The following is an 8,177-nucleotide window of genomic DNA, read 5'->3' as shown; positions in this document are numbered from 1 at the left end:
AATCAATTCTCACCCTTGTTTTCAAATCCCTCCATGGCCTCATCTCTCCCTGTGTCTGTCATCTCCTCCAGCCCCACAAACCCCCCCCCCCCCGGAGATATCTGTACAGCTCTATTCTGGACTCTTGGACTAATTATAATTAGTCCGCCATGGTTTTAAGTTCCCTCGGCCCCAAGCACTGAATTCCCTCCCTCCAGCTCACTTTCGTCCTTTAAGACTCTCTTTAAAACTCACCTCTTTCAGTGAAACCTCCTGGTCGAGTCCAGCATTGGCACTGCGCTTGCTCCAGCTACCAATGACCGGTTAATGATTGACGGCTGCTCTGGACCAATAGGGGGAGTGGAGGACCAAGCGGAGTAGCTGCTCCTCCAACCAATCGGAATAAATAAGGGGGGGCTGTCCCCAATCGCCATCGTGAGTTGGAGCATGCGCAGTACAGAGGATGATTCAGGCGGTCGGGTGGAAACCCTCATCAGGTCAAATTCAGCCGAGTGAGTCATGAGGGAGGGATGGAGGCGGCGGATGGGTCGGGAAGCTTCATAAACACTCCGTCTGGGCCCCAACCCCGAATACGAAGCTCGGATACAGCAACTGAACCGGCGAACACTGCTCAGGCTTTTCCCCGAGACAGGCCCGGCTGTTGTGCGGCAGGGCGCATGCGGAGGGAGCGAGAGCTCCGGCTTTGTTCCGCCTCTCATTCACTCTGATTGGTTGGAGGTCCTCCCCCCCCCCTCTTCCTATTGGTCCGAACCTGCCGTTAATCAGTCCCCATTCAATGGGTGATTCACAAACACCCGCTGGAGGCCCCAAGCCCCCAATAAGACCCATTGATTTTATTGTCAGTCTGCAGACAGGAGCTGGAGAACTGAACCCAGGCAGAGGAGAGGGAGGGAGAAAACTGGGAGTGGAGGAAAGAAATGGTGCAGATGGTGAGATGGGTTTGGATTTCAGCCCAGGGAGGAGGGAGAGTGCGTGGGACTGGGATTGACAGCTTTGGGGGAACAAGAGAGGAAAAATCGTTCCAGAGAAACTAGAATTGCCTGTTCAGAATTTCTATCCTGGACTGACAGTGATGGCTTTTGAAACATGAGAGATTACAGCTCTCAGGAAAGATTAAATAGAGTGGGACCTTTTTGTAGCGACAACAACAAATTAAGCAGTGACCTTCTATAAATCTTTTAAATTATCAATAGTTTGGAGAGGGGCGATGTGAGAGAGTCCAAAATCAGGAACCATCAATAAACAACAAGTCAGAAATACAAGATAGTTACGAATAAATCCAAGAGGGCAATACGGACACATTTATTTATCACATGTTTAGAATGTGCAACACATTACCATGGAAATGAGCTGAGGAAAGTGCTGAGATGTTTCCAAAAGGAAACTGGACAAGCGCATGAGAGAAAATGGAACCGAAGATGTGTGCCGAGTATTGATAGAATCTGTGACAGAATGGACTGTTTGTGTCTTATATATTCACAGTAATTCAATGTAATTTCATTTTACAGAATATTTGCAGATGCAAACATCATGTTGAGATCTGACAGAGTCACTTGATTCATCAGGACCGCCCTTTCAACGTGGAAGGAGAAATGTTTGTCTGTTTTGTCTTTCGGAAAAAATGTCAAAAATCACTGTGATTGGGAAAGCACCGAGACACAGACATCGAAGTAATTTTCCACAGTTAGCTGGAACTGAGCTTTAACCAATCACACAGCATGAAATTAAATTGCAGCATTTACATCAAGGAGAAACTGTACTCTGGCTTCAACTGATGATCCAAGTTGGAGAAACATAAGGAAATTCGAGCCAGAGGAATCAAGAAGCAGCAATAGGACATTCAGCCCCGTGACCACGTTCCACCATTTAATAACATCATGGCTGATCTGATAGTGACCTCAAATCTTCATTCCACCTACACCAGATAACCTATCAATAACCATGGAGAAACTGTGGAAATGTGGGGACTGTGGGATGGGATTCAATTACCCATCTGAATTGGAAACTCACTGACGTATTCACACTGGGGAAAGACCATTCACCTGCTCCGTGTGTCGGAAGGGATTTTCTAAATCACCAACCTCATCGCACACCAGCATGTTCATACTGACCAGAGACCGTTTAAATGTGCTGACTGTGAGAAGAGCTTTAAAAGCAGAAATAATTTACTGTTGCACCAACGCACTCACTCTGGGGAGAGGCCATTCACCTGCTCCGTGTGTGGCAAGGGATTCACTCAGTCATCAATCCTCCTGAGACACCAACTTGTTCATACTGATCAGAGACCTTTTAAATGTGCTGACTGTGAGAAGAACTTTAAAAGCAGAAAGGATTTACTGTTACATCAACGCACTCACACTGGGGAGAGGCCATTCATGTGCTCCATGTGTTGGCAGGGATTCAAATGTTCATCCAACCTTCTGCAACACCAGCGAGTTCACACTGGGCAGAGACCGTACACTTGCCCCGTGTGTGACAAGAAATTCACTCAGTCATCCAACCTGAATAGACAACTTGTTCACACTGAACAGAAACCTTTTAAATGTTCCAACGAAAAAAAGATTTAAAAGTAAACCGAATCTGCTGAAACACCAGCGAGTTCACACTGAAACAGAATCATAGCATTTACTGTGCAGAAGGAGGGCATTCGGCCCATCGAGTGCACCAGCCCTTGGAAAGAGCACCCGACTTAAGCCCATACCTCCAACCTAACCCATAACCCTACCTCACCTTTTTGGAAACTTCAAGGGCAATTTAGCATGGCAAATCCATATATCTTTGGACAGTGGGGGGGAAACCGGAGCACCCGGAGGAAACCCACGCAGACACTGGGGCAACGCGCAGACAGTGACCCAAGCCGGGAATCAAACCTGGGAACCTGGAGCTGTGAAGCAACAGTGCGGACCACTGTGCTACCGTGTGGCCCACACGTGGGAGCGGTACTGGGGAGAGGCTGTTTAACTGCTCCGTGTGTGGGAGGAGATTCACTCAGTCAAACAACCTGCACAGACATCAGCAAGTTCACTGGGCAACAGCAGGGTTCGGATTCAGCTGTTGTTGCTGCTGTTAGTCACATTCAGGACTGAATGATGCCTGGACATCTGTTTCCAGTGGGGCTCCACAGTTTCCGGTATATATCAATGATTTAGACTTAAATGTATGCACCAAGATTATACAAAAGTTGCTGATGTGTTTTAGACGATGAGGGAGAAAGCCATGGACTGGGTCAGGTGGACAGAAAAATGGTGAATGGAAATTTAGATAACGAGGGGTTAGGAACACACTTCACTTAACTCCCTATAAAAATAAGGTTACTTCAGGATAATGGAAAAAACTGATTGGTGAGGACATGATGAATCTTTATTTGTTTTATTCTTTTTTGATATAAATTTAGAGTACCCAATTTATTTTTTCCAATTCAGGAACAGTTTAGCGTGGCCAATCCACCTAGCCTGCGCATCTTTGGGTGTGGGGACGAAACGCACGCAAACACGGGGAGAATGTGCAAACTTCACACGGAGAGTGACCCAGAGCCGGGATCGAACCTGGGACTTCAACGCCGTGAGGCCGCAGTGCTAACTGCTGCGTTACTGTACGGCCCTATTTGTTTGAATCTTATGTTTATTTACTTAAGTCAGTTAATGATGAAATAACTAATGCACATCCAGTTCCATGTGGGAAAACCAGGGGACTTCCATTACGCTGGAAATGTCATCAGCTGGAGCAGCAGGAAGCAAAGGGGAATGACTGGAAGACTTTCCAGTGGATTTCTGGATTGTTCAGGACAAGATTCCATGCTTTGTGTGTTATATATGAATGATTTAGACTTTTTATTTAATAAACATTTTATTGAGGTATTTTTTGGTTTTACAACAATGCCAAAATAAACAATATACATAAGTCTATAAACATAGTGCAAAATAAAGTCTGTTACCCCCTTGCAGGTCCCACCTGTATTAACCCCCTACTCTAAACTAAACTAACTCCCCCCCCCCCCCCCTCCCCCCACTTCCCCTTCTGCTGACGATTAATTTTCTGCAAAGAAGTCGATGAACGGTTGCCACCTCCGGGCGAACCCTAACAGTGACCCTCTCAAGGCAAACTTGATTTTCTCCAGACAGAGAAAGCTCGCCATGTCCGATAGCCAGGTCTCCAATTTCGGGGGCTTTGAGTCCCTCCAAGCTAATAGTATCCGTCTCCGGGCTACCAGGTAAGCAAAGGCCAGAACATCTGCCTCTTTCTCCTCCTGGATTCCCGGATCTTCCGACACCCCTAAAATCGTCACCTCTGGACTCATCACCATCCTTGTTTTCAATGCTTTGGACATGACGTCTGCAAACTCCTGCCAGAATCCCCTGAGCTTTGGGCATGTCCAGAACATATGGACATGGTTCGCTGCCCCCACCCCCCGCACACCTTGCACACCTGTCTTCTACACCAAAGAACTTGCTCATTCGGGCCACTGTCATTTGAGCACGGTGAACGACCTTGTACTGTCTCAGGCTGAGCCTGGCACATGTTGTGGTCGCGTTGACTCTACTCAATACATCCGCCCAGAGACCATCCTCTATCTCTCCTCCTAACTCCTCCTCCCATTTGCGCTTCAGCTCCTCGGTCTGCATGTTCTCTGACCCCCATGAGCTCCTTATAGATGTTGGAGACCTTCACTTCTCCCACCCTCACTCTGGAAACTACCTTGTCCTGAATCCCCTTTGGTGGTAGGAGCGGGAAGGTTGAGACCTGCCTAGGTAGGAAGTCCCACACCTGCAGGTACCTTTATTTGTTTCCCCTCGCCAATCCAAATTTCTCCTCCAGCTCCCTCAAGCTAGGAAAGTTCCCCTCTGTAAACATATCCCCCATCATCTCAATTCCTGCTCTCAGCCATCTCCGAAACCCCAGGTCCATCTTTCCCGAGGCAAACCGGCGGTTATTACAGATTGGGGCCCAGACCCGATGCACCCTCCGCTCCCACATGCCTCCTCCACTGTGCCCAGACTCTCAGGGCTGCCACCACCACAGGGCTGGTGGAGTGCCGTGCCGGCGGGAGCGGCAGAGGTGCGTTATCAGTGCCCCCAAACTGGTGCCTCCATACGCGCCATGCCGACCCTCCCCCCACTTCCCCTTCTGCTGACGATTAATTTTCTGCAAAGAAGTCGATGAACGGTTGCCACCTCCGGGCGAACCCTAACAGTGACCCTCTCAAGGCAAACTTGATTTTCTCCAGACAGAGAAAGCTCGCTATGTCCGATAGCCAGGTCTCCAATTTCGGGGGCTTTGAGTCCCTCCAAGCTAATAGTATCCGTCTCCGGGCTACCAGGTAAGCAAAGGCCAGAACATCTGCCTCTTTCTCCTCCTGGATCCCCGGATCTTCCGACACCCCTAAAATCGTCACCTCTGGACTCATCACCATCCTTGTTTTCAATGCTTTGGACATGACGTCTGCAAACTCCTGCCAGAATCCCCTGAGCTTTGGGCATGTCCAGAACATATGGACATGGTTCGCTGCCCCCACCCCCCGCACACCTTGCACACCTGTCTTCTACACCAAAGAACTTGCTCATTCGGGCCACTGTCATTTGAGCACGGTGAACGACCTTGTACTGTCTCAGGCTGAGCCTGGCACATGTTGTGGTCGCGTTGACTCTCCTCAATACATCCGCCCAGAGACCATCCTCTATCTCTCCTCCTAACTCCTCCTCCCATTTGCGCTTCAGCTCCTCGGTCTGCATGTTCTCTGACCCCCATGAGCTCCTTATAGATGTTGGAGACCTTCACTTCTCCCACCCTCACTCTGGAAACTACCTTGTCCTGAATCCCCTTTGGTGGTAGGAGCGGGAAGGTTGAGACCTGCCTCGGTAGGAAGTCCCGCACCTGCAGGTACCTTTATTTGTTTCCCCTCGCCAATCCAAATTTCTCCTCCAGCTCCCTCAAGCTAGGAAAGTTCCCCTCTGTAAACATATCCCCCATCATCTCAATTCCTGCTCTCAGCCATCTCCGAAACCCCAGGTCCATCTTTCCCGAGGCAAACCGGCGGTTATTACAGATTGGGGCCCAGACCCGATGCACCCTCCGCTCCCACATGCCTCCTCCACTGTGCCCAGACTCTCAGGGCTGCCACCACCACAGGGCTGGTGGAGTGCCGTGCCGTGCCGGCGGGAGCGGCAGAGGTGCGTTATCAGTGCCCCCAAACTGGTGCCTCCATATGCGCCATGCCGACCCTCCCCCACCACCCACCTCCTGATCATGGCTATATTCGCCGCCCAATAATAGTTACTGAAGTTTGGCAGCACCAGCCCGCCCTCTCCCCGGCTCCGCTCAATCATCCCCTTTTTTACTCACGGTGTCTTGCCCGCCCATACGAAATGAAATGAAAATTGCTTAGTGTCACAAGGCAGCTTCAAATGAAGTTACTGTGAAAAGCCCCTAGTTGCCACATTCCGGCGCCCGTTCGGGGAGGCTGGTACGGGAATTGAACCGTGCTGCTAGCCTGCCTTGGTTTGCTTTAAAAGCCAGTGATTTAGCCCAGTGTGCTAAACCAACCCCATACAAAGCCGGTGGTAACTTTGTTAACCCGTTTGTAGAAGGAGCGCGGAATAAAGATGGGGAGACACTGGAACACAAACAGGAATCTCGGAAGGACCGTCATCTTCACCGTCTGTACCCTCCCAGCTAGTGACAGCGGGAGCACGTCCCACCTCCGAAAACCGTCCTTTGTTTGGTACACCAGACGGGCGAGATTAAGTTTGTGTAACTGTTCCCATTCCCGTGCCACTTGGATGCCTAGATACCTAAAACTTCCCCAATCGCCTCTCCTGTCCCCTTGCCTGGATCGCAAATATCTCGCTTTTCCCCATATTTAGTTTGTACCTTGAGAACCGGCCAAATTCCCCTAGAATCCTCATGATTTCTTCCATAACCCCCACTGGGTCTGACACATAGAGAAGCAGGTCGTCTGCATAAAGTGAGACTCTGTGTTCCACTCCCCCCCCCCCCCCCCGCCGCCCCCCCCCCCCCCCCCCCCCCGGATCAACCCATTCCAGCCCCTTGAGGCTCTCAGCGCAATTGCCAGCGGCTCTATAGCTGGCGCGAATAACAGTGGGGAGAGGGGACACCCCTGCCTCGTCCCCCGGTGTAGCCTAAAATAGTCCGATGTCGTCCTATTCGTCCGTACGCTCGCCACAGGAGCCTGAAATGGAAACCTGACCCAGTCAATAATGCCCCGTCCATATCCGAACCGTCCCAGCACCTCCCACAATATTCCCATTCTACTCGATCAAAAGTTTTTTCTGCATCCATTGCGACCACTACCTCCACCTCCCTACCTTCTGGGGGCATCACAATCGCAATTAGCAACCTTCTTACATTGGACACCAATTGCCTTCATAGATTATCCTAGAATTTACAGTGCAGAAGGAGGCCATTCGGCCCATCGTGTCTGCACCGGCTCTTGGAAAGAGCACCCTACCCAAGGTCAACACCGCCACCCTATCCCCATAACCTAGTAACCCCATCCAACACGAAGGGCAATTTTGGACACTAAGGGCAATTTATCATGGCCAATCCACCTAACCTGCACACCTTTGGACTGTGGGAGGAAACCGGAGCACCCGGAGGAAACCCACGCACACACGGGGAGGATGTGCAGACTCCGCACAGACAGTGACCCAAGCCGGAATCGAACCTGGGACCCTGGAGCTGTGAAGCAATTGTGCTATCCACAAGGCTACCGTGCTGCTCCAAGTGGTGCAGTGGTGCCTTCCCTTAACAAACCCCGGAACACAATCTTCAATCCTAGAGGAGAAAATTTTGGCCAGCAGTTTGACGTCCACATTCAACAGGGATATCGGCCTGTATGACCCACACAGCTCCGGATCCTTATCCCACTTCAGAATCAGTGAGATCGTGGCCTGTGACATCGTCGGGGGAAGCACCCCTCCCTCCCTTGCCTCATTGAATGTCCTCACCAACAGCGGCCCCAAAATCCCAGAAAACTTTTTCATGAACTCCGCTGGGAACCCGTCTGCATAGCCTTCAGACCCTATCTCTTCGATCGAAGCCCCCAGCCCTTCTACCAGCTCCCCGTCCACCTTCGGGAAATTCAGCCCCCCTAGGAAATGCCTCATCCCCTCTGGCCCCGGTGGGGGTCCCGACCCGTGCAGCCTACGATAAAAATCCTT

At 50.5% G+C, this 8,177-nt stretch overlaps 1 long non-coding RNA gene across 1 annotated transcript; it reads left to right on the top strand.

Annotated features, from left to right (window-relative positions):
* The first annotated feature begins 381 nt into the window (after window positions 1–381).
* Window positions 382–3,857, top strand: LOC140419285 (uncharacterized). Its single transcript, XR_011945674.1, has 2 exons — window positions 382–491; window positions 1,509–3,857. It is a non-coding gene; the product is annotated as an uncharacterized lncRNA (long non-coding RNA).
* The last annotated feature ends 4,320 nt before the right edge of the window (window positions 3,858–8,177 follow it).

This window comes from Scyliorhinus torazame, chromosome 5 (assembly GCF_047496885.1).
Source record: "Scyliorhinus torazame isolate Kashiwa2021f chromosome 5, sScyTor2.1, whole genome shotgun sequence".
NCBI lineage: Eukaryota > Metazoa > Chordata > Chondrichthyes > Carcharhiniformes > Scyliorhinidae > Scyliorhinus > Scyliorhinus torazame.
This window is presented reverse-complemented; position numbering and strand designations above follow the sequence as displayed.